This window comes from Meriones unguiculatus, chromosome 9 (genome assembly GCF_030254825.1).
Source record: "Meriones unguiculatus strain TT.TT164.6M chromosome 9, Bangor_MerUng_6.1, whole genome shotgun sequence".
Taxonomy (NCBI): Eukaryota; Metazoa; Chordata; class Mammalia; order Rodentia; family Muridae; genus Meriones; species Meriones unguiculatus.
In genome coordinates, this window is record NC_083357.1 from 39,112,333 (window position 1) to 39,136,742 (window position 24,410).

Genomic DNA, 24,410 nt, shown 5'->3' on the forward strand with positions numbered 1-24,410 from the left:
TATCATAATCATATCATAACACAAAATGCATTGAGACCAACTCCAAAAGTATCCACAGTCTATCACAGTCTCAATGTTTAAAAGTCTAAAGTTCAAAGTCTCTTCTAAAACTCACGGCAATCTCTTAACTGTAATCCCCTACAAAATCAAAATCAAAGAGCAGATCACGACAGTGAATAGCTCCTGTGGCTACCGCTGTTGCTGAGGCCATGAAGGCCAGAGGTGGGGGCCAGGCGCTGCGGGGCGCTCCCAAGCCAGGCCCCAGCTGCCACTGCGGAGCCCCAGAGCACATCCAGAGCAGCTGTGGCCATGGCGCAGACCCTGCAGATGAAGATTCCAAACTTTGGCAACAGCGCTCTTGAGTGGCTCAATGAGCAGCGGCTACAGGGGCTACACGGCTATAAGGACTATACTGTGATGTATCAGTGGTGATTAGGGGCCACGCCTTTAAAGTCCACCATGCTGTGCTAGCAGCCAGCAGCTCCTACTTTCAGGACCTATTCAACAGTAGCCACAGTGCTGTGGGAGAACTGCCGACTGCTTTGCAGCCACAGTCATTCCAGCAGATCCTCACATTTTGCTATACAGGCCGGCTGAGCATCAACATGGTGGACCAGGTCCTGCTCAACTACACAGCCGGCTTCTCGAAGATTCAGGAGATTATGGAGAAAGGCACCGAGCTCTTCCTCAAAGTTAGCTCTCCAAGTTTCGGAGCCTCAGAGTCTCTTAGCTCAGACCCATGGTCAAGAGGCTGTGGATAGCAGCCAGAAGGAGGCTGGAGACAGTGGTGGCAATTATGGCAGCTGCAAGATGGACAAGTTTTCCGCACCATACCTGGCCCCTGACTAGATGCCAGTCTCAGTGGCCACAGCTACAGCAGCAGTGGCAGTAGTTGCAGTGGGAGGATGCGTGAGTGGGCCCAGCATGTCAGAGCAGACCAACCCCAGGTACCTCCTGTGCTTACACCAGTGACAACCCTGGCTCCTACCACACTGGTGAGGACATTGAAGAAAAAGCTGGTGAGGGGGGTACAGAAGAACAGTACTGTGGTATGTATACCATGTACGGTATGTTGAATGTTGGCTAGACAGCTGAACAGGTGGTACCCGAGTCCCGCAGGTACATTCCAGTGTGGGCAAGACCTGGCATCTCTCCCAGATGAACTCATAAGCCAGATCGGCAATCACTGCCATCCAAAGCTCTATGATGAAGGTGACCCCTCAGAGAAGCTGGAGCTTGTGACAGGCACCAATGTATATATCCCAAGGGCACAGCTCATGAACTGCCACATCTGTGCAGGCGCTAGGTCTTACTCCATAGGCTCCTGGCTTCTTTATAGCTGTGACACCGCATCCATTCTTCTCCCAATGACCCCAGACACAAGCCACTGGACAATCATGTCCTCCATGCTGTCAAGTACTTCTGCCAGAACTTGGTCCCCAATTTCAAGAAGATTGAGATGAATGCTGGCCTATGCACCAGTGCCTGCCAAGTGGTACGCAGAAGCTGGCTGCCCAGGACCAAGCACCGGTGGAGGGTGATAGCTACAACACCTTTATCAGCGACACTGGCAAGATAGAACCAGACATGATGAACATGGAACACAGATTCAAGAAAGCTAGCCTCAATGGCGAGGCCAGCCCTTCAGCTGAGGTTATCCACTAACATTTTTACAGGATGTCATACTCCCCATTCTATCATGGAACCTCAACTACCACCTGGTCACCATGTACCGTCTGTTCTTTCCCAGGACCTCTGAATGAGTGCTCCATGCCCTCCATCTGGATGCAAGAGCTGGCTGACCAAGGGTAAGCCACTGTACCTAGCAAAGGACAACACCTACAGAAATTTTCTCAATGACAATGAGAAAGAGCTGAACATGGTGGGCATAGAATACAGCTTCCAGACAGACAGCCCCTCAGAGGAGGTCCTGCAGTAACTTCCCAGGGCCCTCCCATGGATGTCACATTCCCTCCTCCTGTTACACACATACCCCTAGAAACTTAGTCACCAGCTACTATCTCTTCCTCCCCAGAACCTGCAGTGGATGCTGAATGCTCCCAGCCCCTCTGCCTCCCTGTCATTTCACGCGTTTTCTCAAAAGCAAACTGGGCTGGGTCAAGAGAGAACAGGCATCAAGTGGGATCTCTGACCTTCCTCAACACTCATGGGGAGCCCTGGTTCCCCTTCCTCTTAGGCATTTCCCAACACCAGGCTTGGCTAGGGGACCACCAGGGCTCAAGAAGAGCCTACCCTTCACTGTGGCTGCTTGGGACTCCACAGCACCAGGGGTTCTCAGGACCCCTCCGAGACCCCACACCCCAGTGATTGATTCCATGTCTCCAGAAGCGCCTTCCTGTCTCACTACTCTGTCCCTGCACCTTGGAGCTGGATTAGATGAGGCCACTTTACAACTGAGGAAACAAAGCCCAAAAAGGCTTAGAAAAATTCTAGAACTGATCCTCTCTGACAGCCATCCTCATTCTGCTCTTGATTATACCCTGTGATTCGGCCTCTGTGGGTCTTCTCAGCCCAAGAGGTTAATTCCAAGAGAGCAGTACTCCTGTGGGCAGGTGAGGGTCTCAGGACAGGTTTCCAGTCTGGCAGAATTTGTGGGTGTGCCTGCGTGCATTTGTTTTTAAAAACAAGATCAAGAGGCAGCAAGACCAGGGTTAGAACCAGTAGCAGGGTGGGAGACTCCTGCCCTTTTCCCATCTGACCCTGAGCAGGGTTCCCAGCCCCTACCCTTTGTACATAATTTTTTGAAACCTTTTAAAGCAAATGAATATTGAAGTATAAGATTTCCTTTTATTTTTCAAATCAGTGGGATATTCTGGTGATTGAGTTAATAATCTCATGTGCTCAATAAAACATATATAAATCTTGAGGAACAAAGTAAGCTAAATAAGTAATCAGACATGCCTACATTAAAACTCTTTGTAAAGTACATGTGACACTAAAGATGGATTCTGTAGATTGACTGAGAAAATAAGCTGATGCTAAGGGTCTTAGGGGAGGATCTGGTGTAGTCTCCAGCCACACAAACAGCTCTAAGATCACCAGGCTATTAACCAGGCCCATTCCCAGCCTTTTGGGTGGATAACAGGTCATGCAGCCCTTCCTTCGAAGGAACAACCCTGTGTGTTAACATTCCAGTTCCTCTCATGCTTATTTCTGAGCACAAGGGCCCACCTGCCTTCTGAAACATCTCTGTTTTTATTTTTTAAAGAGAAATTTGTGGCTGTAATAGAGGTCAGGGTTTAATATATTACCGACATGGCTAGTCTAACTATTACAGATGAACATAAGAAAATTATAAAAATAACAAAGAGACCCAGACCCACAGGGGCTTACAGAGACTGAGACATCAACTAAGGAGTATGCATGGTCTGGACCTAGGCCTCCCGCCCATAAGTGGCCAATGGCAACTTGGTCTTCATGTGGCTCACTGTTTCTAACATGGACTCTATTGCCTTCTTTTAGATCACTCCCTACTGGCAGGTCTGCTTTGCCTGGCCTCAGTGGATGAGGATATGCTCAGTTCTGATGTGACTTGATGTGCTGGGGAGGGTTGATACGGGGTGGGGAGGGAGGCTCCCCCTTTCTGAGAGGAAAGGGGGAGGAGAAGAGGGAAGGAAGGGGAGGAGTAACTGGGAAAAGAGGAGAGAGGGGCATCCTTGGTATGTAAAATAAAAAAACTTAAATAAAATAAAATTAAAAAAAGAAGAGCTAACAGAGAACTAAGGAAAGGGAAAAGCCATCTTAATAATGATAGCCATTCAAAAGCCATGTGAGAGAGTTTATCTTTTTTCAAATAATTAATTTGACCATCAACAGTACTAGATAAATCTGAAACATTAAAGCAACATATGCCAGGGAATTATTGGCAAACAAGATTATGACTGAACAACAAGAAATATATAGTAGCTCAAGTTTTTTAAAAAGCTATGGTTCTTGATTTGCCCATATCTTGGCTAATTTCTGCTAAATTTTTTGCTGTAATATTAGCAGTTTTACTACTCTCTGTATTAGAGTATTAATTCCTGGGACTGGTAATAAAGAAACATAAAAATAGTCCTTAGTATGGCAAACAACATCATATTGTCTCTTATTAAGGTGAGCCTTTTATTCCCCCCTGAGAAAATTCATTTGAAGTCTGCAATGACAACCTGAGAATTAACATATAATATACTCAGTAAATAAAACAGCATCTATTTTGGGTGAGTAGTATTATGTTTTTGTTGTCTCTCCAAGGTCTTAGCTGAATAAGTTAAAGCCTGATGTCTCCCCAAGTTAACAGCTTTTGGACAAGAGAAAAAGCACTATCCTTTGAAGTGAAAACATTTCAAGTTAGTATGGCTCAATGTAGCATAATATGTGGGGATTTAGGTGGGGGTACATGTTCCACCATCTTTTTAAAAATAGTTTGACCCGCTTTGGACCCAGAGAAGAGCATGTCTGATTGCATGCGGGTTGATGCCCCAGGTCCCGCCTCTGAGAAAAAGGTATCGGACTGGTCTGATGCTCTTTGGGTGGATGACACCTAAATGAACATCAGTACAAAGTCCTAATTTATTTCTAATATCAGAGATCAGACCTCTACTCTTGCCTGATGCGTCTAAAACAAAAAGGGGGAACTGTAGAGAGCTGCGGAATGCTATGCCTTAAAGATGGAGCTGGTTTCCGCCTTCCACCTTCCTGATGGTGAGTGCTCTCTGTCACGAACAACTCCACATTTGGCTAAGGCCGAGGATCTGGCTTGCTTCCATGTATGTGGACCTATCTGCATTGCCCCCGTGGCACGCCTGGGTTGGCTACCCAGAGGCTATTTAAGCTGTGGGCTGGCTTTCCCCGGGGTCCGAGGATTGTTCAATGTTCCTGAATAAACTGCATTGAAAAAAAAAATAAATAAATAAAAGGCTCAGCATCCCTTGGGAAAAAAAAAAAAAATAGTTTGACCCTGTGGTTTATAAGGCATTTCAGTAACATAATTAATTGTTCATAAATTGCCAATTCTGTGAAGTGTTTGCTAATATAAGCAGGATCATTATCAGGTTTTAGTTGAAGATCCTAGAAAGGAAAAGATATCAATCAATGATTAATGGCATCTGACATTGTTCCATATCTGTGAGCAGAAGCAACAATCATATTAGAAAAAATTATCAGGTTCCAAGATGGTGGTGACCAGTGTGTACCATAGCTAAGGGGCAGAAGATCAGAGACTGCTAAACAAATCCAAAATACCGACTTTGGTGCTTCCTGGACTGGAGGGGACTTCCCAGGAGTAGGGGAGGCTAATATCCAGCCCCTCCTCGCCCCCATGGCTGTCCCTGAGGTCCAGGAGTCAGGAGCTGTGAGCCCCCTGCCCTTTCCTCATACTCCCAGTTCCAGGGACCCTCAAGGGCAGAATCTGGATTCCAGGGACAGCATCCCAACCTCCAAACCACTCTTCTACTAGTCCCCCTGTGGAGACCAGGTGGACAATAAAAATCATACTGAACTCCGGATCTAAGATGGCAGAGCCCAGACAAATCTGAGTTTCAGGAGATTAGCATCTGCTTCGCCTGTAAGCTGCAGCTCAGCTGCCATCTGAGGCATCTGTGCCCCTCATTGGTGCTCCCGAAGCTGCCAACAGAGGCACCCACACCCCTACAAATGCCTTTTGAGAAACTCACACCCTGTTGCTTCTGCTTCCCTGTGACTACCACCTGAGACACCAGTGCCCTACAGCTGCCTCCTGAGATACCACCAACCCTGAAACAACCTTCTGAGACACCTGCACCTTTGCACACCCCTGCATGTGGGCCTGCCCTTTGAGGCACCTGTGTCCACACTCGTGCTTCTGTCCTTCAAGCACCTGTGCCCATGCCCCTGCCTTTCGAAATACCCATCTCAGTGTGGCTGTGTCCGAAATGCCAGCACCCATTCATGTTTCCCTGGATCTCTTTTCCATCCTGAAGACTACTCCAGACCCAGAGATAGGTGGATATAGTTTTCAGTGCAGCTTTTCTACCTTCAGATCCTCACTTAATCATAAAGACCAGATAAATCTAGGAACGGAGAGCCAAGGCTATGGACACAGATGGCCAAAGGCCAGTGTAAGAACATAATCAACAAAAACCAGGACATCATTACTCCACCAGACTCCCTTTCCCCCACCAAAAACAAACAAACAAACAAACACAACAGTGGATACTCTAGTGCAGCTGAAACACAGGAAAATGACCTTAAATCTATGCTAATGCAGTTGCTAAAGGAATTTAAGAGAAAATGAACAAATTTCTCAAAAAATACTGAAATGCAACCAAATAGAGGCCCTCAATGACAGACAGTAAACCACAATCAACCAGGGGAAGGAAATGAATAAAACTGTTCAAGACATGAAAACAGAATTAGAATCAATAAAGAAAACACAAACTGAGAAACCCCTGGAGATGGAAAACTTGGAGACGAGATTAAGAACCAGAGAAGTAAGCATCACCAACAGAATACAAGAGATGGTGGAGAGAATCTCAGACATCATAAAATTAAAGAAATCAATATAGCTCTCAAAGAAAAATTCCTGACACAAAACATCCAAGAAATTAAGGATACCATGAAAAGACGACACCTATGAATAATGGGTATAGACAAAAAAAAAAGAAGATTCCAGGCTCCAAGGACCAGAAAATATTTTCAAGAAAATCATGAAGAAAATTTTCCCAACTTTAAGAAAGAGATGCCCTTAAACATACAAGAGGCATACAGAAAACCTAATAGACTAGACCAGAAAAGAAATTCCTCCTGCCACATAAAAATCAAAACACTAAATCCAAGTAGCATATAAAGGTAGACCTATCAGAATCATACTTAACTTCTTAACAGAGAGGGTGAAAGCCAGAGGGGCCTTGGCAGATGTCATGCAGACTCTAGGTGACCACAGATGCCAACCCAGATTACTATACCCAGCAAAACTTTCAGTCAACATAGATGGAAAAAACAAGATATTCCATGACAAAACCAAGTTTAAACAATATATTTGCACAAATCCAGCCCTATAGAAGATACAAGAAGAAAAACTCCAACTGAAGGAAGTTAACTACACCCAAGAAAACATAGAATATAGATAACTTCACAACAGCAAAACAAAAAGAAAACAAGCACACAACATACTATCACCACCAACGGCACAATAAAATGAACTAACAATCATTGACCAATAATATCTATCAACATCAATGAACTCAACTCTCCAATAAAAAGCACAGGCTAACAGAATGGTTGCTAATACAGGATCTAATTCTGCTGCATTCAAGAAACATATCTCAGCAACAAAGGGTTTTCAAGCAAATGGACCCAAGAAGCAAGCTGGATTAGCCATCCTAATATCTAATAAAATAGACTTTCAACCAAAATTAATCAAAAGAGATGGGGAAGGACACTTTATTATCATCAAAGGAAAAATCCACTATGAGGACATCACAATCCTGAACACCTATGCCCCAAATACAGGGGCACCAGCATTCGTAAAAGAAACATTATTAAAGCTTAAATCACACATCAATCCCAACATATTAATACTGGGAAACTTTTTTTTTATCAGTTACATTTTATTAACTCTGTATCCCAGCCGTGTTCCGATCCCTCATTCCCTCCCAGTCCCTCCCTCCCTCCCTCATCTCCACCGTGCCCCTTTCCAAGTCCACTGATGGGGGGGACCTCCTCCTTATTCATCTGATCCTGTTTTATCAGGTATCTTCAGGACTGGCTGCAAAGCCCTCCTCTGTGGCCTAACAGGACTGCTCCTCCCTTCGGGAGTGGGGAGACCAAAGAGCCAGTCACTGAGTTCCTGTTAGAAATAGTCCTGGTTCCTCTCACTTTGGGAAACCAATTGGTTACTGAGCTACCACAGGCTACATCTGAGTGGAGGTTCTAGGTTATATCCATACATGGTCCTTGGTTGAATGTCAGTCTCAGAAAAGACCCTTTGCCCAGATATATTTGGTCCTTGTGGAGCTCCTATCCTTTCCCCATCAGGCTAACTCCCCTTCTTTCTTATGATTCCCTGTACTCTGCCAAAGGTTTGGTCATGAGTCTTTGCTTTGAAAACACTGCTAGTTAGAGTCTTTCAGATGCGCTCAGTAGACTCCTGTCATACGTTCAATGTACATCCCGTCTGTCTTTCTTGATCATCTTACCCCATGTCCGCTCAATTGATTATCTTTTTTAGGTGTATAGATTTCATTATGTTTATCATATCTTATAGGTCTATATGAGTGAGTATATCCCATGTTTGTCTTTCTCCTTCTGGGATACTTCACTCAGAATGATCTTTTCTAGATCCCACCATTTGCCTGAAAATTTCATGATTTCCTCCTTTTTGATTGCTGAGTAGTATTCCATTGTGTAAAAATACCACAATTTCTGTACCCATTCCTCCGTTGATGGACATCTGGGTTGTTTCCAGGGTCTGGCTATTACAAATAAAGCTGCTATAAACATGGTTGAGCAAGTATCAATACTGGGAGACTTTAACACCTTGCTTTCACCAATGGACAGATCATTGAGAACAAAACTAAACAGAGAAATAATAAAGCTAACAGAGGTGATGAATCAAATGAACTTTTGTGTTTCACCCAAATGCAAAAGAATATACTTTTTTCTCAGCACCACATGGAACCTTCTCCAACTTGACCGTAGAGTCAGTGACAAACCAAACCTCAACTGATACATGAAAATTGAATCAACCCATTGCTCTTAATCAGATCACCATGGATTAAAGCTAGACCTCAACAACAGAAAAAACAAAAAGCCTACACACTCATGAAAACTGAACAACTCCCCACTCAATGATCACTGGGTGAGGGAAGGAATAAACAAATTAAAGACTTACTAGAATTCAATGAAAATGAAGGCACAACTTACCCAAACTTATGGGACACCATGAAAGCAGTGCCAAGAGGAACATTCATAGCACTAAGTGCCTTCATAAGGAAATTGAAGAGATCTTATATTAACAACTTACCAGATCACCTGAAAGCTTTAGAAAAAAACAAACAAACAAGGAAACACACCCAAGAGGAGTAAATGGTAGGAAGTAATCAATCTCGGGACTAAAATAAATAAATTAGAAACAAAGAGAGCAAGACAAAGAATCAACAAAGCCAAAAGTTATTTCTTTGAGAAAATCAACAATATAAACACACCCTTAGCCAATCTAACTAAAAGACAGAAAACAGTACCCAAATTAACAAAATCAGAAATGAAAAGGGGGACATAACAACAGACACTGAGGAAATTCAAAGAACCATTAGCTCTTACTTCAAAAGCCTATATTCCACAAAATTGGAAACTCTAAAGAAAATTGACAATTTTTAAAAATAGATTGCATCTACCAAAGTTAAATCAAGAGCAGGTAACCACTTTAAATAGCCTTAGAACCCCTAAGAAAATAGAAGGGGTCATTAAAACTCTCCCCAATCCTCCCCCCAAAACCCAGGGCTTTTAGCACAGAATTCTACCAGACTTTCAAAAAAGAGCTAACATCAATAATCCTCAAACTAGTCCACAAAATAGAAACAGAAGGAACATTACTAAACTCATTCTATGAAGCCACCATCACCCTAGTACCTAAACCACACAAAGAGTCCACAAAGAAAGAAAATTTCAGACCAATCTCCCTTATGAACAGTGATGCAAAAATACTCAATAAGATACTTGCAAACCAAATTCAAGAACACATCAAACACTTCATTCACCATAATCAAGTAGGTTTCATCCTAGGGATGCAGGGATGGTTAAACATATGAAAATCCAACAATGTAATCTACCATATAAACAAACTGAAAGAAAAAAAATCATGATCATCTTATTAGATGCAGAAAAAGCCTTTGATACAATCCAACATTCCTTCATGATAAAAGTCTTGGAGACATCATGGGTACAAGGCCCATATGTAAACAAGGTAAAGGCAAGCTGATAGTCAACTAAGCTAAATGTAAAGGAACTCAAAGCAATCCCACTAAAATCAGGGGCAAGGTAATGTTGCCCACTCCCTTCATATCTCTTCAATATAGAGCTAGAAGTTCTAGCTAGAGCAATAAGAAAACTAAAGGAGATTAAAGGAGTACAAATTAGAAAGGAAGAAGTTAAAGTATTTCTATTTGCAGATGAAATGATAGTACACACAAATTATCCCAAAATTTCCACCAGAGAACTCCTGCAGCTTATAAACTTCTTCAGCAAAATGGATGGATACAAGATTAATTTAAAAAAAAATTGTAGCCCTCCTGTATACAAATGACAAATGTGCTGAGAAAGAAATTAGGGATACCACACCCTTCACAACAGCCACAAATAATGTAAAGTATCTAGGGGTAACTCTAACCAAGGAAGTCAAAGACCTGTATGACAAGAATTTCAAGTCTCTGAAGAAAGAAGTTGAAGAAGATACCAGAAAGATCTCCCATGTTCATGGATCAGTATGATTAACATAGTAAAAATGGCTGTCTTACCAAAGGCAATCTACAGGTTCAATGCGATCACCATCAAAATACAAACACAGATTTTCACAGACCTTGAAAGAACAATTCTAAACTTCATATGGAAAAACAACAACAACAACAACAACAACAACAACAAAAAACAGAATAGCTGAAACATCCTATACAATAATAGAACTTCTGGAAGTATGTCCATACCTGGTCTCAAGCTGTACTACAGAGCAATAGTAATAAAAACTGCATTTCTACTGGCATAGAAATAGACTGGTTGATCAATGGAATCAAAGACCTGGGAATAAACCCACACACCTATGCACATCTGATTTTTGACAAAGGAGCCAAAACCACAATAGAAAAAGGACAGCATCTTCAACTAATTGTGCTGGTATAGCTGATGTCTATATGTAGAAAAATGCAAATAGATCCATGTTTATCATCTTTCACTAAACTCAAGTCCAAGTGGGTCAAATACTGAAACATAAAACCAGATACACTAAATCTGTTAGAGGAGAAAGTGAGTAAGAGCCTATAACTCACTGGCATAGGAGACAACTTCTTGGACAGAACATCAACAGCACAGGTTCTAAGATCTACAATAAATAAATGGGACCTCATGAAACTGAAAAGCTTCTGTAAAGCAAAGAACACTACCAATAGAATGAAATGGCAGTCTACGGATGGGGAAAAAAAGTTTTCACTAACCCAACATCCAACAAAGGGCTAATATCCAGAACTTAAGAAATTAAACACCAACAAACCAAATAATTCAATTAAAAATGGGATACAGAACTAAAGAGAGAATTCTCAACAGAGGAATCTCAAATGGTGGACAAGCACTTAAAGAAATGCTCAAAGTTCTTGGTCAACAGGGAAATTCAAATCAAAATGACTCTGAGATTTCATTGTACACCAATCAAAATGGCTAAGATCAAAAACTCAAGTGACAACACATGCTGGCATGTGTTTGGAAAGAAGGCAACATTCTTCCATTTCGGGTGTGAGTACAAACTTGTACAAACACTTTGGAAATCAATCTGGCACCTTTTAAGAAAACTGGGAATAGCCATACCACTCCTGGGTATACACCCTAAAGATGCTCCACCTATGACAAGGACATTTGCTCACACATGTTCATAGCACCTTTATTCGTAATAGTCAGAATCTGGAAACAAGATGTCCCTCAACCAAAGGATGAATAAAGAAACTGTAGTACATTTATGCAATGGAATACTACTCAGCCATTGAAACAAGGAAATTGTGAAATTTGCAGGCAAATAGATGGAACTAGAAAAGATCACCCTGAGTGAGGCAATACAGACCCAGAAAGGCACACGTGGTATGTACTCACTTACAAACAGATTTTAGTCTATAGCACAGGATAGACATACTACAATGCACAGACCCCAAGAAGATAAGTTAATAAGGAGGACCCAAGGGAGGATGTGTAAATCTCACTCAAAATAGAACAGACAGAGATAGTGGTTGAAGAGTGGGAACAAAGTAGAAGAGGGATTGCAGAGAGAAATAAGAGAGGAGATCAGACCTGAGGAGAGTAGAGGTGGGAGGGCAGAAGGCCTTCAGAAAAAAGGGTGGTGGGTTGGGGCAAGCTGTGACAAGCTGCAGACCTGAATGAGAATAGGCCTCTGGGAGGATATGAGGGGTACTCAAGCTAAGATTCCTAGTAACAGGGGCAATGGAGAGTGAAGAAGACACAACAGTTCCAGTAGATGGAGGAGATCATTAACCCACTCACAAAATCTTCAATCCAAAACTTACCCTTTCTACAAGACCCAGAGGAACAAAGATAGAGCAGGTAGAGAGCAGAGATTGAGGAAATGTCCAACTAAAGCAGGGCCCAATCCTAAGAATCACTCTATGCAAGAAAGTCATCCCCTATCACTATTTACAACACTCTGATATGCTTACCAGAGGCTCCACCCAGCATGGATTGAGACAGATACTGAGACTCACAGCTAAACATTGGGTGAAGCATAGGGAGGAGTCTCTTGGAAAAGACAGGGGAAGGATAAATGGACCTAGAGGTGCAAAAGCTCCACAAGAAGACCGTCAGAGCCAATTAGCCAGCGGCCAGAGGGGCTGTGGAGTTTGAAGCACCAACAAAGGACAATGTGTGGTCTGGATCTCTGTCCTTTACATGTTTGTAGCTGATGGACATCTTAGGCTTCATGTCGGCCATTAGTTAGCAGAGTGGGAGATATCTCCGACACAGACTACGTTGCCTGCTTTTTGATCACTTCCCTCCTGATGGGGCTGTCCTGCCAAGCCACAGGGGAGGAAGAGGAACTCAGTTTTGTTGTGAATAGATGAGCTGGGGTGTCTGGGGGGGGTCCCCTCTTCTGAGGAATAGTGGAGGGGTGATGCAAGAGGATTTGTGGGGCTGGGAGGAGAGGAGGGAGGGGCCTATCACTGAGAGGTAAATGGAATTAATGAAAAAAGAAAAAAGAAAAATTATCAATCATTACATGAACATATTTTAAATGTTCAAATTCTGAGATATGAGTAATAGCTGTCAAATGGCATTAGCATTTAACACCTGAGTATTAATTCTGCCAGTAGATGGCAGTGGTACAAAAGAATAATAAAGTAAAGAAATTCATGAGACTTTTGAGAAGCCCCAAAAGAAAGCATTAGGAGTGAGGAGCAGGCCAGTGCATTGGCTTGGGCATTAGCGAATGCTAACAGACTTGGCAAATTAGAATAAGCAGAAAAATGAGTTATGAAAAAATGTTGAATTCATTGTCATATAAACATCTGAAGGGAGAGAAATCACGGTGAAATAAGATAAGTGAGTTGGGTTTAAGTCTTGCAGTTATTAAAAGTGGAACAGTTTGAGCACAATCTGCAGTCAGTCAAAATTTTCAAGGACTGAGAAAAATCTAATAAAAGCTGGTTGATTACAGTGAGTTCAGCTGTTGAGCTGTACAACTAGGAGTGGGTACAATTTCTCTCTCTTTTGTGGATGATGTGGAATTTGTATAAAAAAATAAACTCCTCGTCCTTTTGAAGAGCCATCAGTAAAAGCATTAAGAGCAATCTTTATAAGAATACTCTACACATGATGATGTAGCCCCAAGAACTAAATAAGGTTAATGCTAAGTAGCTAAACAAAGAGAATAATATTTTAACTCATTGACTCTGGTCCCAGTAAAAGCTGAGTGGGGAGAAATTTAGCCAAAGGATAAAAGCTTAAACCCTAGTACCAACCAGTATTTGATTCTGTTTTGTAAGAATCATTGGAAATTGTTGTTGAAAATATATGGTATCAGGCTAAATAATGTTTATTACTATCCCTATAATTGTTATGCCTAACCCACTATGTTAATCAATAAGACACAGACACCTGTAGATTTTATAATTGCTTTATAACACCTCAGCCACATCCACCTCTCAGCCCCCATCCAATGCCACCTGCCAGCGCCAGCCAGGCAGAGTAGAATGGTTCTTGAGTTGGGTGTGAGGATTAAAATTAATAAAATAAACACACAGCACACAGGAAAGTTTTAAAGGTCTAGACTCGACAGCCATAGCAAAAGGCAGACTGCTGCAGCAAGCAGTGCCAGCAGCCAGTCTCAAGACTCTGCCTGCCTCCACTGCCTCCAGCCTTCTGACCACTTTATTCTTTGAGGAGTTACTTTAGCCAGTAAAATATCTCAGAACAATAAGTTAATTTGCACAAGGAGCCTGAGCAAGAGGTGTAACCCTCACAAGCTATCCCACCTGTTGTCACAAACAAAAGGAGATGGACTTGCAAGTTCTCCTCTGCCATTAGTAAAGGCCTGCTAAAAGCCATCTCTCCGCCGAGATTTAAATATCAAAGCAGGCCGCTGAGTCACGGCTCCTGACAGCGACCAACCTTAATCATCCTTATCTGGCTTCCATCCATAATTTCATAAATATTTGCTTATCATTCATCTGGATCACTTTTTTCCACCATCCTCAGAATCCTTTCTCCCTGCCCACGTGGTTTCTTTTCCACGCTAATCTATCATGGCATCCCTCTCTCTCCTCTCTTCCCTTCTGTTGTCTACTTCCTGTGATCCTCCTGTCCCAAAGCCCTCTAACTTTGGCCATGCCTACCCCATTCTGTTCTGCCCAGGCTTGGGTCTTTTAATCAGCAAATTAGGAATAATTTCATGGCCAAGGTTAAATGGCAATACTTGAGGTACATGACAGTTTGCTCATAAACAGTAAAATCTTGGGGACAAGCAATTAACAAATACAAAGTACCAGATCATACTCCAACAGAAAAATGATCTAAAGTGACCAATGTCTTAGGTCTTTATGGCTCATTGCCATAATGGGGGCTACACAAAAGATAATAATAAAAGGAGGGAACTAAGCCCTACATCGCTAGACAATGTCTCCTAAAGAAAATTCTTGGATCTCTAGGAATAATTAGAGTCCATATTCTTATTTTTTAAATCATATACCCTCAAAAAATTCAAGAAAATCTAAAGAGATTCTCTGGAGACCCCAGAAAATCACTAGAAAGCTAATGATGTTATCTAGGCACACAGGAATGAGTTCATTTTATTATTGGAAATGTTGGGGAGTTCTAGCAAAGCCCCCACATGATGCTGGGAAAATTTGGGCTTTCCTCTTAGGGTTCTCAGTCTCATTAATAAAATAATTTAAGAACAGACACAAATGGAATCTTGATGACAATTTATTAGTTTAGAAGAAAAACCCAAGGGCAGGCAAGTTGTAAATCTGATACTTACCTGGAGGAGGATAAAAAAAGGTAAGCTGCTAGGCATATAGGTCAGCCAAAGTCAGGCAGGCACATAGTCAAAAGGGTACTTTATAGAAAAAGAGTATGGAATCCCAAAGCACTGACTTTAAAATCATACACACACTGTGACCAGTATCTGAAAAAAAAAAAAAAAAGAAGGTAAGAAAAGTAGTGATTAAGAAAGGCAGAATTCCATGGCAGCTCCTAGGGACTGCTCTAGCAGGTGGGTATTCTGGGAAGGAAAAGCTCATTTTCATAAAATGAACACATTTTCCTAATGGTGGTCATCTTGCAGTCCCAGACCTGTACTATGGGACTAATTCTTTTTTTCATTTTTTTATTTTTTTATATTAATTACAGTTTATTCACTTTGTATCTCAGCTGTAGCCCCCTCCCTTCTCCCCTCCCAATCCCACTCTTCCTCCCTCATCTATGCCTCTCTCCAAGTCCAAAGATAGGGGAGGTCCTCCTCCATTCCCATCTGACCCTAGCTTATCAGGTCTCATCAGAACTGGCTGCATTGTGGGACTAACTCTTTTTTATTAATTATTTTTATTTTATTAATTACAGTTTATTCATTTGTATCCCGCCCTGTAGCTCCCTCCCTCCTCCCCTCCCATTCCCACCCTCCCCCCTCTTCCCCACCCATGCCCCTTCTGAGAAACATACTCCAGCCAAGGACCATTCATGGAGATAAGCTAGAATCCCTGCACAGATGTAGTCCACGGCAGTTCAGTGTCCAAGTGGGTTCATAGTAATGGGGACAGGGACTGGCTCTGACATGAACTGATTGGCCTGCTTTTTGATCACCTCTCCCTGAGGGGGAGAGCAGTCTTACCAGGCCACAGAGGAAGACAATATAGTCACTCCTGATGAGCCCTGATAGACTAGGATCAGAGGGAAAAGGAGGGGACTAACTCTTAAGGGAGGAAAAAAAGGGCATGTTTTCACCAAGAGGTAAATGCTGTTCTTCATATTAGTATACAATGGCCATGTATAAATCTGCCCTCATCTTGATTTTTTTTCTTCTCACAGGCACTTAGAAACCCCTCCGTTCTCTACCTCCAAGCCACAACAGTCTTCCTTCCTGTTACCTTCTCAAATAAGTAAGACTATTCCTCATAGCTATGCGTGCTATTATTTTTCTTTTAACTCCTTAAAGAATATTTCTAAAACTTACTCACAGAAAGAGAGAGAGTGGAGGTGTAGGGGTGGGGGGGTGTCACTGTGCATGTGTGGTCAGAGGACAGTCCCCAACCCCTACACCTCTACTCTCTCTCTTTCACACACACAAACTCAGACACACAAAAATGAATGTAAAATGCTATTTGCTTATGTAAAGTAAGCTTAATTGGGATCATAAGATTAAAGTTTCATTAGAGTAAAAAGGGAGCATAGAATACAAAATCTTGAAAATGGTTTCTTCCCAAAACAGGTTCTAAAATTTTTATTATTTTATTTTGAATAATATTTGTATTTTATTTGAATAATAGCCATGGATCACATAAAATAACAGACATAAAAATGTTTTATGTGCTGCACAGGGTGGTACATGCTTTAATTTTGTTAATCCAAGGCCAGCCTGATCTACATAGAGAGTTTCAGGACCTCCAGGGCTACATACTGAGATTCTGTCTCAAAACAAACAAGCAAAATGATTTTTTTTTGTAAAACAATGCTTTATGTTTTAAACTATGTAAGGGTATAAATGAGAAACGTCCTGTACAGGATCACAAATCTGAACACACACTCTCCAGCTGGTGGTACTGTTAGAAGAAATCATGGAAACTTTTGCAGCATTACTGGATGAAGTACTTTACTGGGGATAGGCTTTTATATTTATAGTTTTGACCCACTGCCACTCCTTGCTCTCTGCTTCCTGTGAGGAGTTGAAAGATTAAAAAGTGGTTTTTCAGCTTTGTACTCTGGACTCCTGCCACTATGCCTTCCCTGCTGTTATGGGGATAAGATCTTCTGGAACTATAAAATCAACCTTTGCTTCTATAAGTTGCTTTTGTTCATGGTATTTATACAGCATTAAAAAAGTAACTAATACAGAAATTGGTATCAGGAATTGCATTGCTGTGTAGAACTTGACCATGTTTTTTTAGAGCAATATGGGGGACTTTGGAATTGGGGCTGGAAAAGCAAGTCAATGCTATCAGCAGAGCTCAATGGAACATTCTCATCTCCTAGATAGCATGAAATAGACACAACCTGGAAGATAATAGTGCTTAGAGAAATGTGAACTACGGAGGCCCAGCTCATGGAGCCTCAGAGAGAACCAATATCAGCAATTGGGCTACAGTCCATTTGTGTGATATTTTTACAAATATAAAAATAAACATTTATTTTTAAAAAGAAACATTCTTCAAGTGTTTTCTGTCATTTCCTAAAAATTTAATGAATCTGAATTTTAAAATAATGGACTAATTTCTTTGATGAAAGAAGTTTTAAATCAGCATATTATTGAGTCTGTGAAACAGTCATTACTGATTTACAATGAAAAAGAGATGTTAATTGTTAAGGAGACCAGAGACATTACAAAGAGTTCTCCTGTGTTCCCTGTATTGGAAAGATGCCCTTGGTGTGAGATCACCACTGAGATAAATGTGGAAGAAGAAAGCCTTATGAGGTTTTTGCTCTTAGAGTGTATAGATAAAATGACTACAAACATGTCCAAGCCATCTAGGATCCATCGCATGAGGGAATCGGAATATGGCAGTGTCATCCACATGACATTAGCTTCGGAAGCATGAAAAATGCAAGAGTGATGTCCTCTACAGTTTCAGAGAGAGATGAGGCTAGCGGTATAGCAGGAAAGTCCCTGAAAAAAAGGCCCAGGGGGAGATCATTGAATGAAGCTTGTGAAAGTGAAGCCTGAGTTACAATGGAGATGCCAGGCTGCTGGAGATGTGAGAGCTCTGGGACACCTGGTACGGAGACCTTCATACAGAGACTAGAACCAATCCAAGTGAGAGATAGCTGTTGTTGACAGCAAAACTGCAGGGGCAAAGGCATCTAACCCCTTCACAACTAAAACACCAGGTGCCTAATATGGGGCTATAGGATTGGAGTTTTCGCTGATGAATTTCAGTTTTGCTTTGGTTCAGCATTTTCCCAGTATGCTTGCATTATTCATTTATGAAATAGAAATACATATTTTATCCCATTTTATTTTGAAAGCTTTGATTTTAGAGGGATTATATTTTCTCTGGAAAGACTTTAGACTTTGATTTTTTCAATACTTTTGAAATTATAATTACATCATTTTACCCTTTTCTTCCTCCTCCAAACCTTTCTATGAACTCCTCTCCTCAATCTTCCTCAGACTCTGGCCACTTGAACAGATTATGATTATGGGTACTTTTGAAGTTGTACTAAGTACATTTTGCATTGTAAGAATGGTTATGAGCACATGGAGGTCAAGGAGCCAAAAGGACTGGTTTAAGTGAGAGATAGTCCATATAACCTCATGTACTTTGATACCATGTTTTTTTCCAGGTGCTGGCAGGCATGGTTTGAGAATGTTATGGAGGAGCAGCCTTGCTGGAGGAAGTATATACATAGGGGCTGACCTGGGACTATAATCTCCTCCCATTCTCACATCCCACTTCTTGTGTGTGGCCAAGAGGTGGAAGTGTGATTTTTCAGCTTCCTATCTTTGATTCTGGCTACAATTTCTTGTCTACCTCTTGCCTTCTGGAATCATAAGCCAAAAACCTTCTTTATATAACTTGCTTTTGTCCATGGTATTTTATCACAGCAACAGAAAAGTAACTAATACTATCCAGTACACTAAAATATTTATTTTACCAGTTCCTATGAATTTCTTTTTCAGGAACTGTTGTTTTAAAAGCAAGATCTAATTCTTTCTTCAGAGACTTGAAATTTTTTTCATACAAGTCTTTGACTTGCTTGGTTAGGGTCACACCAAGGTACTTTATGTCCTTGGTGGCTATTGTGAAGGGTGTTGTTTCCCTAATTTCTTTCTCAGCCCTTTTGTCTTTTGTATACAGGAGGGCTATTGATTTTTCTTTTTGAGTTAATTTTGTATCCAGCCACTTTGTTGAAGGTGTTTATCAGTAGGAGTTCCCTGGTAGAATTTTTGGGGTCACTCAAGTATACTATCATATCATCTGTGAATAGTGATACTTTGACTCCTTCCTTTCCAATTTGTATCCCCTTGATCTCCTTCAATTGTCTTATTGTTCTAGCAAGGACTTCAAGAACAATGTTGAAGAGATATGGAGAGAGTGGGCAGCCTTGCCTTGTCCTTGATTTCAGTGGGATTGATTTAAGTTTCTCTCCATTTAGTTTGATGTTGGCTATAGGCTTGCTGTAAATTGCCTTTACTATGTTTAGGTATGTTCCTTGTATCCCTGATCTCTTCAATGCTTTAAACATGAATGGATGTTGGATTTTGTCAAATGCTTTTTCAACATCTAAGGAGATTATCATGTGTTTTTTTCTTTCAGTTTATTAATATGGTGGATCACATTGATGGATTTCTGTATACTGAACCACCCTTGCATACCTGGGATGAATCCTACTTGGTCATAGTGGATGATATCTTTGATGTGTTTTGTGTTCAGTTTGCAAGTATTTTGTTGAGTATTTTTGCATCAACGTTCATATGGGAGATTGGCCTGAAATTCCCTTCCCTTGTTGGGTCTTTGTGAGGTTTAGGTACCAAGGTGGTACAGAGCTAAACAGAGAATTCTCAATAGAGGAATATAGAATGCCAGAGAAACACTTAAAGAAATGTTCAATGTCATTAGTCATCAGGGAAATACAAATCAAAACAACCCTGAGATTTCACCTTACACCCATCAGAATGGCTAAGATGAAAAACTCAAGGGACAATACATGCTGGAGAGGATGTGGATAAAGGGGAACCCTCCTCCACTGCTAGTGGGAATGTAAACTTGTACAACCACTTTGGAAATCAATCTGGTGTTTTCTCAGACAATTAGGAAGAGTGCTTCCTCAAGATCCAGCTATACCACTCCTACACATATATACAAAAGATGCTCAACTATACAACAAGGACATCTGCTCAACCAAGTTTGTAGCAGCTTTATTTGTAATAGCCAGAAGCTAGAAACAGCCCAGATGCCCCTCAGTTGAGGAATGGATACAGAAATTGTGGTACATCTACACAATGGAATATTACTCAGCAATTAAAAAAACAAGGAAATCATGAAATTTGCAGGTAAATGGTGGGAACTGGAAAAGATCATCCTTAGGGAGGTATCCCAGGAGCAGAAAGACACGCAGGGTATATACTCACCCATAAGTGGATATTAAGCATATAATATAGGATAAACATACAAAAATATGTACACCTAAGGAAGCTAATCAGGAAGGAGGACTCTGGCTAAGATGCTCAATCCCCATTCAGAAAGGCAAAGAGGATGGTCATCAGAGGAGGGAGAAAACAGGGAACAGGACAGGAGCCTACCACAGACGGCCCCTGAAAGACTCTACCCTGCAGGGTATTGAGGCAGATGTTGAGACTCATAGCCAAACTGGGCAGAATGCAGGGAATCTTATGAAAGAAGGGAGAGATAGTAAGACCTGGAGAGGACAGGAGCTCCACAAGGACAGTGACAGATCCTAAAAATCTGGGTACAGGTCTTTTCTGAGACTGATACTCCAACAAAGAACCACTCATGGAGATGGACTGGAACCCCTGCAGAGGTAGCCTATGGCAGTTCAGTATCCAAATGGCCTCCATAGTAATGGGGACAGAGAATGTCTCTGACATGAACTGATTGGCCTGTTCTTTGATCAGCTCCCCCTGAGCAGGGAGGAGCCTTACCAGGCCACAAAGGAAGACAATACAGCCACTCTTGATGAGACCTGATAGACTAGGGTCAGAGGGAAGGGGAGAAAGACCTCCCTTTTCAGTGGACTGGGAGAGGGACATGGGTTGGGAAGAGGGAGGGTGGGATTGGGAGGGAAGGATGGAGAAATGTACAGGGGGATACAAAATTAATAAACTGTAATTAATAACAATAAAAATAATTAAAAAATAAAAGCAAGATCTAGCAAGTTTTATTAAAAAGTTACTGCCTTAATTTTTGTCATTCTATTCTGGAATTCTTCTGATAATCACCTGAATCAATGATAGCCACTCTGCATACTCTAGTAGCTTTCTTACGCTGTTCCCTATTTAGTAGTACTGCCAGTATATTGATGGATATCAGTCTTGGCCAACAGGGCATAGTATTCCATTTTGGATTTCCTTGAAGCTGGACCATTGTTGGTGAGAATGACCAATTTCCCTTTGTCCTGTCTAATCATATTCAAAATCTGCATGTATCCCAGTATGTACTTTCAATTTTCCCAAATAATTGGAAGCCTCAAGTTGACCAATTTTTGAGATTGTTTTTGTTCTTGTCTTTTTTTTTTTTTTTCCTGTAGTTACCATCTTTCTTCTTTTAGTGTATGATAGCCCCAACCAAGAGCAGCCACCTACATGGCTAGGAACTAAGAAACTAAAAACCTCCCACAATACTCAACTCTTTATGGCAGGTACAGAATTCTGGGGCAGGAACTCACACATTTTAAATATCAAATGTTAAATATAAGACTTTTGTTAAGCCTGTAATACATGAAAAATAATAGTTTTTTTTTTCAGAACAGGGTTTCTCTGTGTAGCCTTTGCTGTTCTGGACTCACTTTGTAGACCATGCTGACCTTGAATCCACAGAGAACTATGCGCCTGCCTCTGCCTCCATGGCAAAATGATAGATTTTTGTTGTTGTCAAGTATCTTTTTATTAAATCTCCTTTTCATGGTGGGTGTTATAGGGAGTTTAATATGAAAAAACAATAACATTCCAAATTTAGATAAGCTTATTGAGTGTAATAAAATGTCTACATTATTAAGTCTTATAATAAATAATATATTTTAAGATAAAATTTAACTTATAGTTTTATATATAATTCATATATATGTATAACTATAGTTTGTATATATAAAATATATTTGTATTAATATATGCATTTATTTATTTATAAATATATATAAATTTGTATAAATATACAAATATTTATAGTTATATGAAGTAGAAATTTCTGGTTCCTTTGAAGACTCAGTTTTGTCATGAGATGTTTTGTTGTAGGTTGTCTTGTGAGAGGGCACATAATGTTTTGCTGTGAGCTCTCACATGGGAGGGACGTGACTTTGGCAAGCTGAGACCATCTGTGGGTGGACTCTGTGTAAAGGAGATATATAGAGGGATATTCAAAGTGAAGCATCACTTTTTGGATCAACATCACTGTGCTGATCTTCATTCTTCCACACTTGATTTTGCAGAGAGAAATGTTCCAGAGAACATCTAGGGGCAATCCAACTGAGTCTTTTGGCTTTTGCTGACTTTGTGTTACTGCTTGGTGTTGGCCTTTGGATTGGGCTGCTGGTATCTTGATGACTGGGTTTGGTAATTCCCTAAAGACCCATTGACCCTAATCAGCAGGAAGTAGGTCTACAGCCCTTTTCCCTACTAATATCCTATCTAAGATCAGGAGGTTGGAAGGGAGGTAAAGGTGTTTAAGAGCCCAAATAAAGTAGGTTTGGTGAAAAATCTAGGCCTACAGTTAGAACATCAAGAAATAAAATCATTGCCTAAGTAAAAGATAACAATAAAGGTGATGGTGGTGCACACCTTTAATACCAGCACTCAGGCAGAAGCAAGTAGATCCCTGAGTTCAAGGCCAGCCTGGTCTACAGAGTGAGTGCCAGGACTGTATATAGAAACACTGCTTTGAAAAACAAAAGCAAAACAAACAAAAAAGGAAAAAGAATAAAAGAAAGAAAAACCATGTTCTCCCTTTTTAAAAACAAGGTTCTTATTTTATTTTTTGCTTTTTAGGGTTCATATGTTGTACACTTTAAAGAATAAAAGGTAGTAATTTTAAAAGTTTATGTCTGTTTAAAGCATATCAATGATCAGGTTGAACTCATATCTTTAAAATAAATTTTTTCTTTATTTTAAAAGTCATATGTTTAAAAGAGCAGAGTTTTGATTAAGGATTACTAATGCCATTAAAATATAATCTGATCAACAGTCTATCTTAAAATTGACAAATGAAACAAAATTCTGATTAAAAACTGTCTTTATATCTGGTTATATATAACTATCTGTATATGCTTATGTTTATAAAACATTTATATAGTACTAAATTGTTTTATTTAAAATGACCATATTAATTTAATCTGTCATATTAACCCATGCTCCTTTTAGTTTAAAATGTAACTCAAGTTTTAAAACAAAACCTGAAGAGTATATGTAAATGAACAATGTTAGTCAAGATGCTCTTTGGTGTCCCAACTGTGATTCTACAAGTGGTATATAGAAATTCCCTTTATTTGGGAAAATAAACAGGTTTTCAGGATTTGAGGGTTCTGCTTCAGGGTACAGTCCACCTTCTTGAATAATTGTTTTTATTTCCTAGAATCCAAAAATTGTAACAATGAACTAGTCTTGTGCTTTAAAATTTAAGTAATTAATGTGTGTATTAGTTACTTTTCTGAGTTTACTTGGACTTATGATTCCAGAGCACTGAATTCATCACCATCAATGGGAAGTGTGAAGCATGGCAGCTGGAGTAGCTGAGAGCTCACACCTTGAATCACAAACAAGAAAAACCAAAAGCAACTCAAAATGATGAGTTTTTAAATGCTACACTAACTCCAGTATTGTCAGTGTAGCATATCAATAGATTGTGCTACAAGATGGAAGACACGTTTCCTATGGGAATCAGCTTCCTGGAAGTCCCTAGCAAGAACCCTAACATGGCCATCTAAGCCAAAAGACATATTCTAAGTCCTACGCTTACTTGGTTGCAGGATTAAATTGATGAGCTTTTTTGCTGTTTCTCTATGATTCTTGAAACAGTACAATTAACTATTCAAGGAAACATTTCTAATAGATCACTAAAAGCTTTAGCAAATAAGAGTAGAAGGAAAATAAAATTTTAGGAGAGGTAATAAATCAGATTCAGCATCAGGAACTGCTTGTGGAAAAACAAAACATTGTAGGTAGTAAAAGGACAAGAGTTTCAGGGCTTTCTAAAGAAAATGTTTAATCAGGATCTGTTAGGATAAATGCTCTGGATATTCCCACTGCAGTAAAGCTACTACAAAACCATTACCTAACACAGATG

At 40.5% G+C, this 24,410-nt stretch overlaps 1 pseudogene; it reads left to right on the plus strand.

Moving 5' to 3' along the window:
• The first annotated feature begins 309 nt into the window (after positions 1-309).
• Positions 310-1,665, plus strand: LOC110562069 (nucleus accumbens-associated protein 1-like; annotated as a pseudogene).
• The last annotated feature ends 22,745 nt before the right edge of the window (positions 1,666-24,410 follow it).